This window comes from Carlito syrichta, unplaced genomic scaffold, assembly GCF_000164805.1.
Source record: "Carlito syrichta isolate Samal-C Ts95f unplaced genomic scaffold, Tarsius_syrichta-2.0.1 Scaffold307324, whole genome shotgun sequence".
Classification (NCBI taxonomy): domain Eukaryota; kingdom Metazoa; phylum Chordata; class Mammalia; order Primates; family Tarsiidae; genus Carlito; species Carlito syrichta.
Genome location: NW_007251420.1, coordinates 716,003 through 735,007, shown reverse-complemented (window position 1 = coordinate 735,007; position 19,005 = coordinate 716,003). Strand labels below are relative to the sequence as shown.

Sequence of the window (19,005 nt, the reverse complement as noted above, 5' to 3'; positions counted from 1 at the left end):
TGCGGTGGCTGGGAACAGCCATTGCACTCCAGTCTGGGTGACAGAGTGAGACTCCAACTCAAAAAAAAAAACAAAAAAACAAAACTTATGCATACACAACACCTAATGACTAACTTAAATCTTAATTCCTTTCTATTTTATGCTAATTCTACCTACACTATAGAAACTCTTAATTATAGCCCAACCCAGTTCCTGAAGAATGTGGCCCAGTCAAAAGATCTCGCTGGGCCATTTCTAGGAACAATTGATTACAATCCCTTAACAAAAAGCCTGTTCTAAAATCCTATATATCTATTTTATCTTCTATAAAAGTTTCTAATTCCTAACTCTAATATATAAAGCTGATCATCAGCAATAAAGCTTCTAAAAATAACACCCAAATATAAACTGTAAGTTGTACTAAGGCTAAAACCACAATAGTAGAAAATGGGAACAATTAAATTTCTAAAGTTAGCTGTATTCTTATTAAACCTCAAAATATCATGTTTGATCATGCTTGAACTAACATAATTCACTGACGTGGCATAACCTATTCTATAATACTTTCTATGAGTAAAATAAACTCAATTTCTATAATAAGTAGGAAAAAACCCTACACTAACTGTAGCTAAAAACCAGTTTAAAAGAAAGCAGCCCAGTCCAAAGTACACACTGGGCCCTTAGAAATGTGGCCCAGCCCAGAGTTCGTGCTGGGCCATTTCTGGTAACTCTAGATAATCATCTACACCATCTAAAGCTGAAAAGCTCCATATGTATAAACTAATTCTACAGCTCCATATGTATAAACTAATTCTACAATTATACTTTTAAATCTTATAAAGAAGCTTGTACTGTATAGAAGGCTCCCAAATGTCACCTGAGTTTGAATTATATCTAATACCTAAGCCGAAACCACAGTTCATGGGAAACAGGAACAATGAGTTTCTAGAGTGAGCCATGCCTGTCACAGTCACAGAGCCTTCCTTCAGCTTAGGTAGGCAGGGATCTTTTTAGCTAAAATGAAAAGGGGAGAAGGGAATGTGGTCAACAGTTCCCGAACACATCCTAGTGGTCTCGGGGTCCACAGCCCACCTTGATCCCTAACATTCAGGTGGGCCTCCATGGCCAGCTCCCAACACATTAATACATATATGTTCACTGAAATAATTTAAGTGTAATTATTTCACTGCACAATCTTAATTTTAGCCTGATACAACTGATGCCATCAAATTCAATCTGTAGGGAACTTATGGTTCATACTTTAAGACAAAACCTGATAGAAAAGGGTCTGTGAACTTCAGTTAATAATGCCAGGAATCAAAATGAAAAATATGATGAGTCAGAATTAACTAGGATTAATTCCATATAGATGAAGCAACAAGAGTAAGGACAAGAGTGGCAATATATGGGGCTGGAGAAGCAGAGGATCCCAGACATGCAGAGCCCTATGAAAAAATGCCATGATAATGAGTTTGTTTTTGAGCAATGCTTATAAGTAATATTCCAACTACAGATTCATTTCAATTTTTAATAACGGCCTTTTAAAAGATTTCCTGTTGTGAAGAATGGATTGGAAGGAAATAAACAGCAGATATAAGATACTAGTTACACTAGTTAGTATTCAACTATAATAAGTCAAACAAAACGTATCACAGTGCTGATGCACAGATGACAGATTCAAAAGACACTCAGGATATAAAATGAAGGGGAATTAATGAAGTATGAGATGGGAGGAGAAGTAGGTCTCAAGGAATAAAAACAGTTCACTGCCATATGAGCAAAGTCTCAAAATTAATCACATCATTGAGTAAAGAAGATCTCTCAAACCTGTTAAGAAGCAAAACAGTATGTTTGCTCTCTATGATTTCTGGAAACAACACACACCAACTTTCCATGTAAGATCTCAGGACGGTACTAGTAGGTTCTTTCACTCAACTGTTACTCACATTTTCTGTGCAACGTAACAAAGAACTGGAGGGCAGGGGTCCATTGTGTTAAGAAAGAAGTATCCCCAACACTATCAGTCCCACAAATATTTTACCTGAGAGCAATGACCAGAACCTTGCTTTTAAAAGAATAAGGAGCAATCACAAGACATCGCAGATATTGGCCCTTTCAACTACTGCAGGTGAAGCAGCAAAGGTCAATGCCTCTAAGTAAGGGGTTGCCAGGTCAGGTGTGCGCTGCAACAGTCAGAGGTACAGACCACAGGATACAAAGCCCAGACCCAGAAGCAATGGGCTAGGAGGGCCTTGTCCAGGAGATGAGTCAGATTACTGTTCAGGGACTCGGTTTCCATCCTTCTTCTTGGCTGAGGAGCACCTGGAAAAGTCTCATGCCTGGCCCCAGTCACTGCGAGCATCATGCTGTTGGCTCATGTGAGGCCCAAGATGCTACCAATGACAAGGCAGGCAAAAGGGCCATTCTGGCACACTAAATACCAGGAAACCACCCAAACCAGAAAAACTCTGGCAGCAACCCACGCAGTGCCCAGACCCCTCGCCACTGCACATGTGCCCCACAGGCAGGATGGCATCACCAACGCTACTTACTGAGAGACTAGGTTTGTAAACAGGACTCTGGAGGCTATAGCCCCTCCTGCTACAGGGGGTTGGTAGCACAGGTCAATGAGATCACGTATAGCTATGCACTCTTCAAAATACACATAATGAAAAGTTAACCTTACTGTCCCTAGTTCCTTGTGTGTCCTTCCATATATTTCCAAACCCTTACAGTCACATTTTGTATAGTATATATAAATATTTACTGTCACATATATGTATATGTTCTGTTCTACTTCTATACAAAAGCAGCATACAGTACATATCCTACTATATATCAACACTGTATTTCCAGTCAATTTATCCTTCATAGGTTGTTTTTGTTGTTGTTGTTTTGAGTCAGAGTCTCACTCTGTCACCCAGGCTAGAGTGCAATAGCACACTCACGGCTACCCCAGCATTGACTTGCTGGGCTCCAGTGATTCTTCTGCCTCAGCCTTCCAAGTAACTGGAACTACAGGTATGCACTACCATGTCCGGCTAATTTTTTGATATATTGTAGAGATGAGGTCTCACCAAGTTGCCCAGGTTGGTCGTGAAATCCTGGGCTCAGGCAATCCTCTCGCCTCAATCTCCCAAAGTGCTGGGATAACAGGCTTGAGTCACCGTGCCCGGCCCTTTCTAGGTTTTTAATGTCTATAGAACATTTGATTGATTATAAGTAATTTAATTTAAAATATCACAATTTATGTAAAGAATCCAATATTGATGAACCTTTAGATATCTTCCAGGGTATTTTTTAATTTAACTTAAAAAAAAAGTACTGGCATGTAAATATCTTATACTACACCCAACTATATCTAAATTCCTAGAAGTAGAATTTCTGAAATAAAAGACATACAAACTTAGAGTTCAGACACTGCCTGACTACCCTCCAAAAAATATTTTATCAACATGAACTCCCATCACAACCAAACTTTTACTGAGTTCCTAACACATACTAGGTATCAAGCTAGAGGGCAGCCAGTTTATGTAAGAGCAAACACCAAAAGACAACTGAGAGTGGCACTGAAGTTCAACATTGCCACATAATATCAGGCAGAAAAAACTATTCCTGTGAAAAGCTTTGAATTCTGCTACAAGTGGAAGGAACAGCAAAGGTCTGTATTATCTACAGTAGGTCTAAAGGCAGAAGAGAGTACTAAATTCCAGATTCAATTATAAGTTATTAGAATACCATATTTTTACATAATTTTAATGTTTCAGTTTCTAACTTATGAAAGTAACTTACATACATTTTTAGTAGTCTTCACAACCATTTTAGAGCTGGGTAAACAGGATCACAAAGGCCAGTTCAAGAATAAATTAATGAATGAACAAAAGGGTAAAAAGACCATTGTCTTTATTAACATTTTTGAGACAGTCATATTCCAATGAATTTTAAATCCACAGGCATTTATAATTCTGAAAATTTCCATACAGTTAAAAATGTGTCAATATTAGTAAATTGCAATTCGAAAAGGAAAGACAAGTTAGCGTAACATAATTTCCAAACTTGTAGTTAGGCTCATTCAAAGGTGATATTAAATATTAAAATACTCTTGGAATTTGGAGGAAAAATATAATAAGTGTATGTTGTTCAAAAAAGTACAAATGGTACAAGTGTCTAGATATATACAAGACACAAAAGGTGACCTAAATCTATCAGAAGCCAGAAAATCTATACATTTCCTACACTTTCCATTTTCTTTTCTTTTTCAATTTTTTTTTTTTTTTTTTTTTTAGAAAGCAACATTTATTGAGAGGACAGAAAATCTCCCACGTTTGGAGGGGACCAAGGGGGCTGCGCTTTTTTTAATTTTTTTTTTAAATATGTGGGGTACAATTCAGGGTTAGCTATACAAATGTTCATTATGCAGGTACCCTTGTTGATGAGGTGTGTCCCCTCTCCCCTGGCAGTTTCCCACTACTGCCAATCCCTCACTTTCCATTTTCTAAAAGACAGAAACTTAAGATAAGAACAAACTCAGTTATAGTTGACACAAGTAAATGCAGACCTAGGCATAATAACGTTTCTAGAAAGTACAGGAACTGATAAAGAGTAGGTCTTTGGATGAGAATGAGTCCAACGCAAGGTAGAAGAATGCTTTCAAAGATATGTCGTGAACTGGAATGCAAATTATAGAAGCAAGGGATATTTGGAGCAAAAAACAGCTAAGCAGTTTATACTAACAAATCTACCAGTATCAGGCAGGGCCCCAGATACCATGTAGGGGTTTAAGTGATTGCAGTCATTAATAAAACCAAAAAGAGGGTATACAGGGAGTAAGGAAGTGTTTCATGTGTAGAAGGATTGGATAGGTTACACCAACACAAGTCCCTGTCATCCTGCTGAGTCCAAAACGTAGGGGATAGGTCTCTGAGAAAACACAACACCCTTACTTTAAAAAATCAGGTTTTGGGTCATGGTGAAACTTCATGCTAAGTTATAGAATGTTGGGATCAAGTTCTTTACGTTCCTCCTCCTACACTGAAGATGTACTTTAGAGTTTAAGATGATGCTGACACAATAGGCTAGAATTAACTGGCTGAACCTATAGAAAGAAAATAGTTCTAGAGTTTGGGATTAGGACAGGCCAAACTACAATAAGAATTTGTCTTAAGTAGACTTGAATGTGAGAACTGAATATTTTGTCATGCAAACATTTTATTGCTATCAGAAATGATGTTACATACTCCTCCGCATCTTATACCACCCACCCTAACCTGTAATAGCTATGAATTCCCTTGACTCATGGCAACATAGAGAAAACAGAGACTGGTCTGCATTATAGATACTTAGTTAATGTTGTTAGCCTCACATTACAGACTAGTACCATAGAAGTAGGATGTTTGGGGTTTGAAACTTACCTCTAAGGAAAAAAAACTGGAAACACCTCACATAGCTTAAGCCTGTCTCTACTCTGCCACACCTTTACCAATTTCTTCTCAGACTAGAAACACCCTCCCACCCACAATGAAGAAATTCATAAATAAGCACTAGAAAAATAGGTGCAAAAAATGCAATATTTGTCTTTAGTGGTCCCAGCTGGAGATTATCTTCTTGTTGGCTCTTGGAATCTTGTGTCACATACTACCTATTCACTGGCACTAGAAAATTACCTAGACAAATTGATCTAGACATCCCTAAAAGCTTACCATCAAGGAAAATAATTATAGCCTCCCCAAACTATATAGGTCTTACACTAAATGTAACATTTTCTCCTCAAAACCAGCTTATTCTGTGTATAATTCATTAGCAACTCAGTCCTAACTCTCGTTATCAGTTAAAAGAGAACTTAATGAGAAAAGCATTAACTAGAAGACAAAAAAAAAGTCAATCCTAGCCAAGTTAAGATGTTGGGATGACAGTAGACATCTGTTCCTTATGCTTGTTTCACAATACAACTCACCACCATGTCTTTTCATAGACTTCTCTTTAATTTCCTTCACTAAACCCATCAGGTCAAGTAAATTCATGATGCTTCAAAATAAACAATCATCAAGAGAAAAACTTAAAGCAATTGGCAGTAATGGGAAATTGTTGGTGGGGGAAGTAGGACTGGCAGTTGACGGAAACTGCTAGGAGAGGGAGGGGCATACCTCATTAACAGGGGTACCTGCATGATCAATGTTTATATACCTAACCCTGAATTGTACCCCACATCTTTACACTAAAAATTTTTAAAAAGAGAGAAAAACTTGCAATATGTTTTATAATGTTGGATTCTACAGATATATGACAGCATTTCAAAGCAATCTATATTCTACATACATACGAATGAATGACATAAGTGAGGAAATAGGACATGAAAGAAAATGGGAAAGTGTATTTAAGATTATTCTCTTCAGGTACAGAATTCACAGCAGTGTCTGGACTATGTGGTTCCATTAAAGATACTGCATTGTCTGTTCAGTTTATAAAAAATGAGTGTGTCAACTTGTTTCTCACAGATACTTTAAAAATTCACATGAATTTCTTATTTCCTACACTCTCACCTTGCCTGTTCCCTTTTCCCCACTAATGTTTTCATCTTTCACTAACCATTCTCTACATTTTGTCTGGCCTTGCAGCCAAGCATGGCAGACAGAGAATCCTGGACATACATGATTTTACAGCGGCTGCTGGCAAAGGAGAGGAGGCTACAGTAACTGCCACACTGGATTCTCTTTTGGGAGAAGAAAAAAAGTATCCTGAAGGCCTCTCACATATAAAATAGTAGGAATGGTAGGGTTTCTGTATGGCCCAAGGAGCCAGAGGTAGCAAAATATGGGTTTGCAGTCAGCTGTGTCTTCCACCACTCTAATGTTTGCTTTTAGTGGACAGAGTAATCTTTTTAAAGAAGGGAAAATGTTTTTAAAAAGTAGTGGAAAGAAGACTCTTGCTCTGGAAGTTGACTGGAAGCAACATCCATTATTGAAAGAAGACAAGATCAAGGTCTATCTCAGAAACAATGTCCAAAACTAGGGTGAAGAAAGGAGAGCAGAGAAGAGATGCGAGTTCAACCTGGCCCAGTTCAAGGAAGGTAAGATTAAAGGAGAAGAAATGAAAAAAGTCTACAACCACACATTATTTCCTACAAGGTGCACTCAATGAACTTTACCCTATTCTTCAACCAAGTTACAAAAAGAGCTCTTTAATTCCCTCCTTTGGTCCTTAAAAGCTGGAGTAAATTCATTCATCGCATCCACTTACATAGTTTTAGAGACGTTGTAATTGCTCAACTTAGATGTCCCCTTCCTTCTTCCTCATGGATATTAATTCTATACATAACATATGATTTTAAGTGTAACATAAAAATATAAATAACTATTAGTTATATTAATGAAAAACTATAAGAAACATTGAGATGATCTTCCTAACATAAAAGCCTGGAGGAAAGTGGGACTATTATGTCTGTCCTGCAGGATTTTAACTCCCGAGAGCTCAGCAACATGGGTGCTGTTATACTTTCCTACCAACTCCTTCCAACCAATCCTGTCATCTTGTTGGGAATCTAACCTCCCTATTAGCTATCTCATAGCTTTCAACTGACATCATTCTCCCATCAAGCCTATCCCTATCTAGTAGAATCTGGGGGTTACCATGGAGTTGACTGTAAATACATTTGGATCATCACAAGTGACCAGTGAATTTTATACTGGACACATGTGCTTTTTGGCTTCAGTCACACAAAACCTGGAGTATCATCTCATTCCTTATATCTACAGTTTATGTTTCCTCTCCTCTATGTCAGGTATGGAAATAAACTTTTCAAAGTTGTTGATTAGATTTATTTTCCCATAAATTCAGTAGAAGAGTCAAAAGAGGTTGGATTATTGAGGGCAAGTATTAAACTACAAATCTGGACACCTAAATTCAGTTTTGGCTTTGACATGTACTAGCTGTGTAACTTTGGGTAAATCATTTACATTACTTTGTGAGACAAATTCAGTTTCCTCAACTGTTACATTTAGAGAATAGATTGGTTATTCACTCCAGTCCCCTTCTTTTCTAACCTTGTGTCTTAAAGGGCTTACCTATAGAAAATGAAATCAGAGACTTTATAAGGCTGCTTGTATCAACAGAAACACAAAAAATATCTAGGTTGTGAAGAAAACTAACAATATGCACCAAGATATTTCATCAACTATAGTCTCCCTCCACTAATATTTCAACTTTACTATTTTAAATTTAGTGACAGTCCAAAGGAAATATTCACATATTTTGGAGCTTCCTTTTTTTTTTATAATCAATATTTTTTATTATGATACTGTGGGGTACAGTTATGGGTTAGGTATACAAATATGCTTTGTTCAGGCACCCTTGTTGATAAGAGGTGTCAGCCCGCCCCCAGACAGATATTTACTACCATTAATCCCATCTCCCCTCTCCCCCATAGTTTCCCACTACTGTCAGTCATTTTCTTATGGTATTACATTGGATGATCAAGGTCCACTATATGAGTGAGAACATGTGATACTCAGATCTATTTAAACTAGGTAAAAAGAGAAAATAGGGAGACAGAATAGTAAGTACTGGATTATAAGAAAGCTGATATTCTGGAGTAAAGACAATTGGAACTGTTTCATTAACCTCCAGTCAATAGGAACTGAGATGGGGTGGGGGGAAAAAGCAGGGAAAAGAGAACATAAGAATAAAAAAGATGGAAGTGTTTTCAAAAAAAAAAAAGAGGGAGATGGAATGTTGAAGAGAACCAAAGATTTTAAACTGAAGCAGAAACAGCACAGAGTGGGAATCTAATCAGAATAGGGCAAAATGAAGTTGGTTTTAACAGATGCAGAGATTAATGAACTAGCTATCAGAAAACACATCCAGTTCTCCAGTTGTCTGGCTTTTTTCCATTCCCCCCTCTGAAAACAGATGATACTTCACTGTTTTAAAAAATATAAAGCGCTTCATTAATTTGTGTGTCATCCTTGAGCAGAGGCTATGTTAATCTTCTCTGTACTGTCTCAATTTTAGTATATGTCTTGTGAAAGTTAGCATGGCACTTAACAGTTTTAAATGTATACATTTTAAAAATATGTTTTAAAAATTATACTTTCTCTAAACAAGAAACTAATAAAAGTGAGGGCTAAAAGAAACTCAATTTGTTTCTTTCTTCCCATTGTTAAACTATGACTATTTCACCTATTACCATAAAATTAAGTTTTTAAAAAAAAGTTTACACAGCCATAAAGAAGGACAAACATATGGACTTCACAGCAACTTGGATGGATTTAGAGTCGATCATACTCAGTGATCTATCACAGAAACAAAGAACAGAGTACCATATGTTCTCACTCATAAGTGGACCTTGAACAATTATAATACTATAAGAAAGGGATTGGTAGTAGTGGGAAACTGTCAGGGGAGGGGAGGTGGGATTGGCAATTGAGGGAAACTGCTAGGGGAGGGAAGGGCACACCTCATCAACAAGGATACCTGCATAGTCAACGTTTGTATACCTAACCCTGAATTGTACCCATCTTTACAATTAAAAAAAAAAGTTTGTCTCAACTCACATCAGAACAAATTCCTTTTGTAAGTAAAGGTTGCTTTTCATGTAAAGGTTGCTTTTCATCTTTACAATAATTTTCTTCCCAAAACAGCGTACATGCTGATTAACAATTAACTGTTTTTAGACCGAGAACAAAAAGCAAGACCTATCTAAGAATAAAAAGTCACATCTAATTCCACATGTATCTAAAACAAAATTCTGGAGTTCCCACATCACAAATTGTGTTTTAATTGGATGCTAGCAGTAACAGTTGTTTTTAGACTTTGCGAATGACATTTTCCTGAATGTTAAAGATGACTAAAATCTAGGTTTTGAGGATAAATATAAGAACCTCTGCGATAACTTTTAAGTGTTATTTTGTGCTTATGTGGCTATAGTAACTTAAATATCCATTTTCACTGGGATTCATATCTGTCAATTACTGGGTAATTCAAAGAAATATAAATGAGTTCAGTAGCAGCCCTCTACACTTACTGTTTTGCTCTGCTTTGTACCAGTTTTTATGGAAAAAATTCTCTACATATATTACAGCTACCTATATATTCCCATCTGCTGTATTTTGCTGCTTGCTACATAATTTTTACTAATGTAGTTTCTCTGTGTATATGTACTGGTTAGAAATTCAATCGAAATAAATGTCTAATGTGAACTGTTTCTGGGTTCAAATATTCACTAAAATGAAATACATAATATTCAACTTTATAATATTACCTACATAAATAACAAACCTTCATTTATAAATAATTTACTATACTTTGATGCTTGCTACATGCTCTCTTTTTCATTAATCTCCACATATTATTTTTAGTTCTGAGATGTCACATATATTTTTCATAATTTTTGTCTTTTGTCATTCCATAACTTATTAACTCTTTCTTTATATAAGCCATATGCAATATAGCACTTTCATCAGTATATGAATTATGACTGTTATTACTATAACAACCAGTATATAAATGAGTAGCCTTAACCTCAGAGTTTACATAATTTTTTTTTTCAAAAAGTATTTCTTCAGAAAGTATCTCATAGGCAGTCATTTGGACCTTGGATTAGAATCCAGTCTTTAACTGGGTAAATAAAGACCCTTTAGACTCATAACTAGCATGGGTAAAAACGTGAACTCTAAGGAAAAGCATGTGACGTACATAAGTAAAATGAGACATTAAAGATTGCTACGGTATAGCCACTACTACTGTCAAATGGACAAAGAATGCCAATATTGAAAGTCCTATTTCTCCCAGTTTCTGGTCTGTGATCAGAGCAGAGTCCTGGCAAGGGAGTCAGGTTCTATAAGCTGAAATGATACTCACATTAAACTTGGACAGGTCAATCTGACTTTTCTGAGTTTGTTTTCTCACTCATAAAATGAAAATGTTAGAACAGAAGTTCTTGCTGGGTGCAGTGGCTCACGCCTGTAATCCTGGCATTTGGAAGGTGGAGGCAAGAGGATTGCCTGAGTCCAGGGATTCAAGACCAGTGTGGGCAACTTGGCAAGACCTTTTCATTACAATAAATAAAAAATTAGCCAGGCATGGTGACACACACCTGTAGTTTCAGCTACGTGGAAGGCTAAGGTGAAAGGATCACCTGAGCCCAGGGGAACAAGACTGCCATGGCATTGAGCATACCACTGCACTCCAACCTGAGCAAAAGAGTGAGACTTCAGCTCAAAATAATAATAATAATAAAAGCACAGTTCTCCTCAGAACTCCTAGTTCAAAAAGGCTTCAAAGCTAGAAAGTAGTTACAAGTGAATAGAAGTGCAGGCTCAGGGGCAAGAAAAGGCAGGGAGAAAGTGGCTTCTACTCTAGGAACAAAGTATCAACAAAAACCACATGGGTCTTGTATATATTTGTGCTCAAGCTGTATACAAAATCAGTTCCTCAGAGGAAGATAAAACTGCTCCAGTACTTAAAGCCATCATAAACTATTTGCCTTGGGGTAGCTCAGGAGATATTGGCATTAGAAACTTACCAATTGCAACAACTTTAAGATAATGCTGTTTCTCACATATAGGGAAAACTTGTCACGCTCATTAATTTTTCAATCACCTTCTTTTTTCCTATAGAAATTTTCCAAAATCCACCTTCACTTGGAATTACAAATTCTATACAGCTTTCTCTTCCTGTGATGAGCAATGCAGCCTCCCTGACAGAAAATGTCTGCAACTTCTCCAGAGTCTCTGCTCCAGCCATCAGCTCGGCATGGCTATTGCCTATAGTCTCTGGCATCTCTTTCAAGCCACTCATGGGTAGTGCCTACCTTTAGCAGATTTCCAGCACAACTATGCTGGCTGAGGTTTCTGCCTAAAGCCAGATCTCCATTTCAACTGCCTCTTATCAGGATAGTTTTGAGTGAGATATCACAAGAAGCAGTGAAAAGTTATCTTCACTTAGTGACTTCATGGCAACTGTCAAAGACTAGGACACAACTATTCCTTCCATGTCTATGACAGTCCAGTATGATAAAACTTTGTATGCCAATGCCACAGTCCCTCTGTATCCATCCGTGTCTGCCAGACTTCTTCAAGGGATACCATCTCAAATTACAAATTACAAATCAGGGACACAGCCTGTCACTTCCATATCAGGCACAGTGAAGCCTCTGTCTGGAGAACTTGCTCCCTACCTGCAATCCTATGGCTCTGTGTCATACCCAGGATATAGCACCCCTGCTCCTTAACCAGAAATGGTGATGGTACTAAAGGAGGTTCAGTCCATAAATATCCTACCACCGACCTCCTCCTCTGGAATCTACTACTCTGTGTCTATTCAACCCATCACAGAAACATTTTTGCAAGGTGAATGCAAACAACAGAAAGGGAGAGGAGTAAACTCAGCATTCAGAAGGGTCGAAGCTGAAGCTGACAAGTGCTGAGTGCACAGATAGGTAGAATGTAAGTCCCGGACTTCAATTACTACCCTTGCCCTGTGCTCTCCATTTTCAGACACAAAACAAAAATACCTAGATAAGTAGGAAGGTGGCAGTTTCAGTTGCTGTTCTCAAATAGGCCCACTGTGCTTCCAGTGAACACCTGCTGGCTCTTTGAAGGACTCCTGTCTGCCACTCTCTCTAGTGTCATAACAGGTAGATCTGGTGCCTGTTGGGATTCAGAGGAAGAACTCTGTCCTCTAGTTTGGTGGTAAACGCTATGCAGGTTTTTATTTTGTTTGATATACTTCCATGGGATTTTGGCAGAATCAAACACTACAATGCTGCCTCCTTCTTTCTGAAGTTGGGCTCAATTTCTTGACATAATTATTTTAAATGACAAAGTCCTATAGTTCATGAAGCAGAGATCTATATGCCCCAAATGAGTTAAGACTCTGAATCAGACAATGCTTCCTGAGTCTCCTCTGTCTACCATGGCACTTCTTGCCTGTACTTGCTCAGTCCATGACTTGAGTGAGTTAAAATAGCCTAGAGAGCTCATGGGTTGGGAGACATTTGGCTTGTTATGAGAACTTGGAATAACCCTGCCAGGCATATGAAGAACCCAGAGACAGGCCCTGGTCAGAAAAGTATTATTTTCCTTCTCTCTTTTGCTTCTCTTTGCATGTACTTTTTAAAACATGAATGAAACTGAAACTCCAATCTCACCTACACACACACACACACACACACACACACACACAAAACTGATCCACACACAGTTTTCTTCATCTCAGTTAATCGTAATACCACTATTCCAGTTGTTCAGGTCATAAATTTTTGAAGTCATTAGACTCTTGTCTCTCCCTCCCAACTGCGTACTCAGAACATCAACAAATTTCAACAGCCCTAATTCCATCTAAAACCTTTTTGCTTCTGACCACATTCTTCCATTTTTACTTTAGTTCAAGCACTCATCATTTCCTGCCTGAATTATTCAAATATCTTTCTCACAACTCAGAAGTTCCCTACCTTTCTAGACCTATCAAGCCCTTCTAATTTCATTCATAGGCCAAAGGAAGTACTTAACAGTCCCATTTATTAAGTATTTGGGTGCCAACAATTTAATAAGTATTTACGCCTACAGTAGGCTGAATAATGGCCACCCAAAAAGACCAGGTCCTAATCTCTGAAATTCTAAATGTTACAGTATTTAGAAAAGAGGTCTTTGGATGTGATGAAAGACCTTGAGATGAGGAGAAGATCCTGGATTATTAGGGTGAGCCCTAAATGCAACCACGTGTCCTGATGAAATGAAGGCAGATGGAAATTTAATACAGACAGAAGAAGTGAAAGGCAATGGAACACACAGGCACACATGGAAGTGATGCAGCCACCAACCAAAGAATATTGGCAGCCACCAGAAGCTGAAAAAGGCAAGGAATAAATTCTCCCCAAAGCCTCTGAGGAAGTAGAGCCCTCTCAACACCTTAATTTTGCCCCACTGATGCTAATTTCACACTTCTGGACTCTATAACTGCAAGAATTCATTTTTCTTTTTTTAAGCCACCAATTTTGTAGTGATCTGTTAGAGCTCACCTAAAAAAATGGAACCTAAAACAATGTTGTAACAACTACGTAGTCATGTAAAAATAATACATATTAGCTTTAAAAAATTTGATTTCACTCTTAAACACAACACTTTCTGATGAGATATGTGTGCCTGTTGGGCACTGTATGTGTCAAACCTTGGAATCACATTAGACACTGCCAGCCTCATTTCCTGTTCCACATTGATTTTCACAGGATATTTCATAATTTTTTTTTCACAGCTACTGCCAAAAATCCAGCTTCACAGAGATAAGGCATCATTGAAAGGAAAATAGCATGACCAGATGTTAAAACTGTTCTACTGGGTAGAAGTTCACACATTACAGATGTCAAGTATTTCTATGATTCCTCAAATTTAAAATATCCTGCTACACCCAGTACTGCTTTGAATCCCTTCATGAATGTAAAATATCCTGTTATACTCAGTTGAATCTACTGTGGTGTCCTGGGATAACCTTGATGCATCTTTCGAACTGCAGTCCTAACTGGTTTTTCTGCTCCCATTTTTGTCCCCTCAAATTTGTCAACTTGGCAGCCATCATGATCCTTTTCAAAACATAAGTCAGATCCCATTAGTCTTTTGCTGAAACCTTCCATGGTTTCTCATTTCTCTCAAAGCCAAAGCCAATGTCCTTACAATAGCTTATAAGGCCCTCCCTATATCAGGGGCCAGCAAGCAGTTCCTATAAAAGGCCAAACAGTTAAGGGTTAGGTATACAAATATGTATCGTTCAGGCACCCTTGTTGATAAGGGGTGTCTCCCCGTCCCCAGACAGATATTGACTACCGTTAATCCCACCTCCCTTCCCCCCACACCTCCCCATAGTTTCCCACCACTGTCAATCCTTTTCTTATACTATTACGATGGATGTTCAAGGTCCACTACATGAGTGAGAACATGTGATACTCAGATATTTGTTTCTGTGAGAGGTCACTCAGTATTATAGACTCTAGTTCCATCCAGGTTGCTGCGGAATTCATGATTTTGTTCTTTTTTATGGCTGTGTAGTATTCCATCATGTATATGTACCACATTTTTCCATACAGGTGGGAAATATAGTTTATATTTTAAATTTTTACCTTTCAATTTCACTTTCCACACACTTTTTGAAGTCCCCTTGTATGATTGCCAAAAGCTGTAAATATTATAAACTCTGACAAAATATTAGTAATATGAACCACAAAATTGGTAATTGGAATATGGAGGACTGGAGAAGTATAATAATGTTAAATATATTATTTTGCAGAGCAAGTGGTCAACTGACACTCTTAATCAAGAAATAGCTCTGTGACAGCTGATCTCAGAGTCTTCAACACTTCTTACCCCTCTATTCTCCTCAGTAAAATAGTATTATCCATCCCTACACACCCCCAAAAAAATGGGCTGCTCTGATTTCTCCATTTGTATATTTTCTTTGCCCATATTCTTGGGGATATTTCTCATATATTTGCTGCCTTTTCCCTTTATATATATTTTTTTTAACCAATGTATATTGAATATCTATGTAAGCAGACTACTTAATAAATGTTGTTGAAGTAAAAAAAAAAAAAAAAAGGCCAAACAGTAAATAAGTTAGTCTTTGTGGGAAAGATCGTATCGCCTTCATCTACTCCACTCTGCAGTTGCAGCACAAAAGCAACCACTGTAAATATATAAATAAACGGGCATGGCTACATTCCAATAAAACTTTATTCACAAAAACAGGTTCTACTGTTACGCTCTCTCTCCCTCACTCCAGTCCAGTCAAACTGAGCTCCATTGCTGTCCCTTGAATACAACAATCTCCTGACTCAGGGTCTCTGCCCTTGCTATTCTCTGCCTGGAATGCTCTTCTCACTTCCTTCAAGTCTTTTTTCAGATCTTATCTTTTCAGTTAGTGTCTCCCTGACCACAATATTTGAAATTGCAATTCCCAGCCGGGCTCGGTGGCTCAGCCTATAATCCCGCGTCTTTGGGAGACTGAGGTGAGTGGATTGCCTGAGCCCATGGGTTCGAGACCCGCCTGGGCAGTGAGACCTCATCTCTACAATAAATCAAAATATCAGCCGGGCGTGGTAGCACATGCCTGTAATTCCGGCTACTTGGAAGGCTGAGGCGGAAGGATCGCCAGAGCCCAGCAGTTCAAGGTTGTGGTGGCCGGGAGCGGCCACTGCACTCCAGTCTAAGCGACAGAATGAGACTCCAACTCAAAAAAAATAAAAATAAAAATGAAATTGCAATTCCCTCACTATACTTCTTTCTGCCTTCCCTCAATCTGATTCCCATTACCAGGGCCTATTTCTCTTAGTATTTTGCTGTTTACAATCTAAATGTTAACACACTCACCTGCTCATCACTAAACTATAAGAACCTGAAAAATGTTTGCCTAATTTATTCATTGATACATGTCCAATGCCTTAAACAGTGTCTGGCACATAGCTGGTATCAATCAATGTTTGTCGAGTAGCTGGCTAAATGACTGTTTTTCAAAGAGTATAAATATAGTGACATGCAATTCCTCATCCCTCATTAAAAGTGATAGTGCATCTAGGATCTCCAAGGAACTCAAATGAGCTGAAAGGAAAAAAACAAACAGCCCATTACAAAGTAGGCAAAAGATATGAATAGACACTTCTCAAAAGAAGACATGTAAACAGCCAACAGATATGTGAAAAAATGTTCTGCCTCACTAGTCATCAAAGAAATGCAAATTAAAACTACAATGATATACCGCCTAACTCCAGTCAGAATGGCCATCATCAATAACTCAAAAAACAACAGGTGCTGGAGAGGATGCAGGGAAAAGGGAACACTTCTACACAGTTGGTGAGAGTGTAAACTAGTACAATCTCTGTGGAAAACAGGGTGGCAATTCCTAAAAGTTCTAAAAATTGAACTTCCACATGATCCCGCAAATCCCCTACTGGGAATATACCTGGAAGACCTCAAATAACTCTATAAAAAAGATACCTATACATGGATGTTTATCACAACATTGTTCACAATAGCAAGAACATGGACTGTGCTACCCATCAAAAGAGGACTGGATTAAAAAAATGTGGTACATATACATGATGGAATATTACGCAGCCATAAAGAAGAACAAAATCATGAACTTTGCAGCAACCTGGATGGACTTAGAGTCTATAATACTGAGTGATCTTTCACAGGAACAAAGAACTGAGTATCACACGTTCTCACTCATAAGTGGATCTTGAACAACTATCATAATGCTATAAGAAAAGGATTGACAGCAGCAGGAAACAGCGGGGGCGTAGGGCAGTGGGGAGGTGGGATCGGTAGTAGTGGGAAACTGCCTGGGAAACGGGGGACACACCTCATCAACAAGGGTACCTGCGCTATGAATATTTGTAAATCTAACCCTGAATTGTACCCCACAATTTAAAAATAAAAAATTTAAGGTTGAAAAAAAAAGTGATAGTACCTGGACAAAAACCAAAACTTTTAAAAATAAATATAAAAACTGAATAGAAAATGGTAAGATCCAAATGTTTAAACAGCCCTGATGTTTCTTATGTCATTTAACTCTTGATGGAACTGGCAACCTTGAGAATGGCACTTGTACCTAAAATAAAGGTTTTAAATTACTAGAAAATATGTTATATAACCCACCTAACAGCAAAAGAACAATATATTTCACATAATATGGATTCCTCATGTACATATTTAAGCATAATGTTTAACACACTCACTTTACAGACCTTTCTTTCCAAGCATGCACAAGGACTCATCTCAGACTAGTAAATGTTCTTGGTGACAGGAGATACCAGTCTTCAAAGAGACTACAGGTGGAGCTCCAAACCAAATTCACCTTCATGTTATTGGTTTTACAGTAGCCTTCTTCTCAGGAGACATCTTCTTCATCAGGCAATGCCAACTGCAACTGAAAAGAAACATAATTTGTGTGCATTCATAATACACAAACTTAATAGATACCAGGTCCTTTGTTATATTTCCCTTTATTTGAACGAGCTCACACCACATATTTTTCTACCTAAGAATTTTCTTCTGAAATTCGACTTCCCATTTTATATTCCCAATGGGCTCACAGAAAAATCTTAATGATTAAAAGTTTCTCTTTAGCAACACAGTTCCATTTCTGCTTTCATTGTACCCCCATTCCTAGTAATCTTCCAGATAGCTGTTTAGCTGGCTTGCAACTTGGAGCTTACCTAGGCTCCACTTGACAATCTTGCTCATAGCTGAGATTTTTTTTCCATCTGATGGCTCTAAACAACAGGAACTGGGTTTTTCTTTTTCATTGTGGTAGAATCATGCCTGATATTGATCCAAGAGCATAACACTCAATACGTTTACTCAGCTAATGAAGGCATTCTAGCCTTCAAGCTTTCGGCTTCCAGCTTGAACTGCCTTGTGGAATGGAACACAAAAGAAAGGAGGAGTCACAATCCTAATTTCAGACAAGATACCATTTAAGCTATCAAAAATTTAAAAAGATACAGAGGACCACTACATAATGATAAAAGGTTCACTCCACCAACAAGAAATATCTATCCTAAACATATATGCACCTAACATAGGTGCACCAACTTTTATAAAGCATCTCCTAGGAAAACTAAAGAAAGATATTGACTCTAACACCATCATAACTGGGGACTTTAATACCCCACTCACAACCCTAGACAGATCATCAGGACAAAAAATCAGCAATGAGATCCAGAACCTCAATGTGACTCTTAGCCAAATGGACTTAATTGATACCTACAGAACACTCCATCCAAAGACCACAGAATACACATTCTACTCATCACCACATGGAACATATTCCCAGATCGACCACATAATTGGCCATAAATCAAGCATAAGCAAATTTTAAAGGACCAAAATTTTACCACGCACCTTCTCAGATAACAGTGGAATAAAGAGAAACATTAACATCAAAAGGGTTCCCCCAAAACCCACAAAGACATAGACACTAAACAGCTTGATGCTAAACAACTCCTGGGTCAATGATGAAATCAAAACAGAGATCAAAAGA

General features: G+C 37.9%; 1 long non-coding RNA gene across 1 annotated transcript in view; it reads right to left on the bottom strand.

Moving 5' to 3' along the window:
- LOC103266748 overlaps positions 1-18,349 on the bottom strand; it is a 23,522-nt gene extending 5,173 nt beyond the window's left edge. Inside the window, exons 1-2 of the long non-coding RNA XR_504714.2 lie at positions 18,179-18,349; positions 17,708-17,889 (exon numbers count right to left, since the gene is read on the bottom strand). This is a non-coding gene — a long non-coding RNA (uncharacterized LOC103266748). The remainder of the gene's footprint in view (positions 1-17,707; positions 17,890-18,178) is intronic.
- Positions 18,350-19,005: the final 656 nt, after the last annotated feature.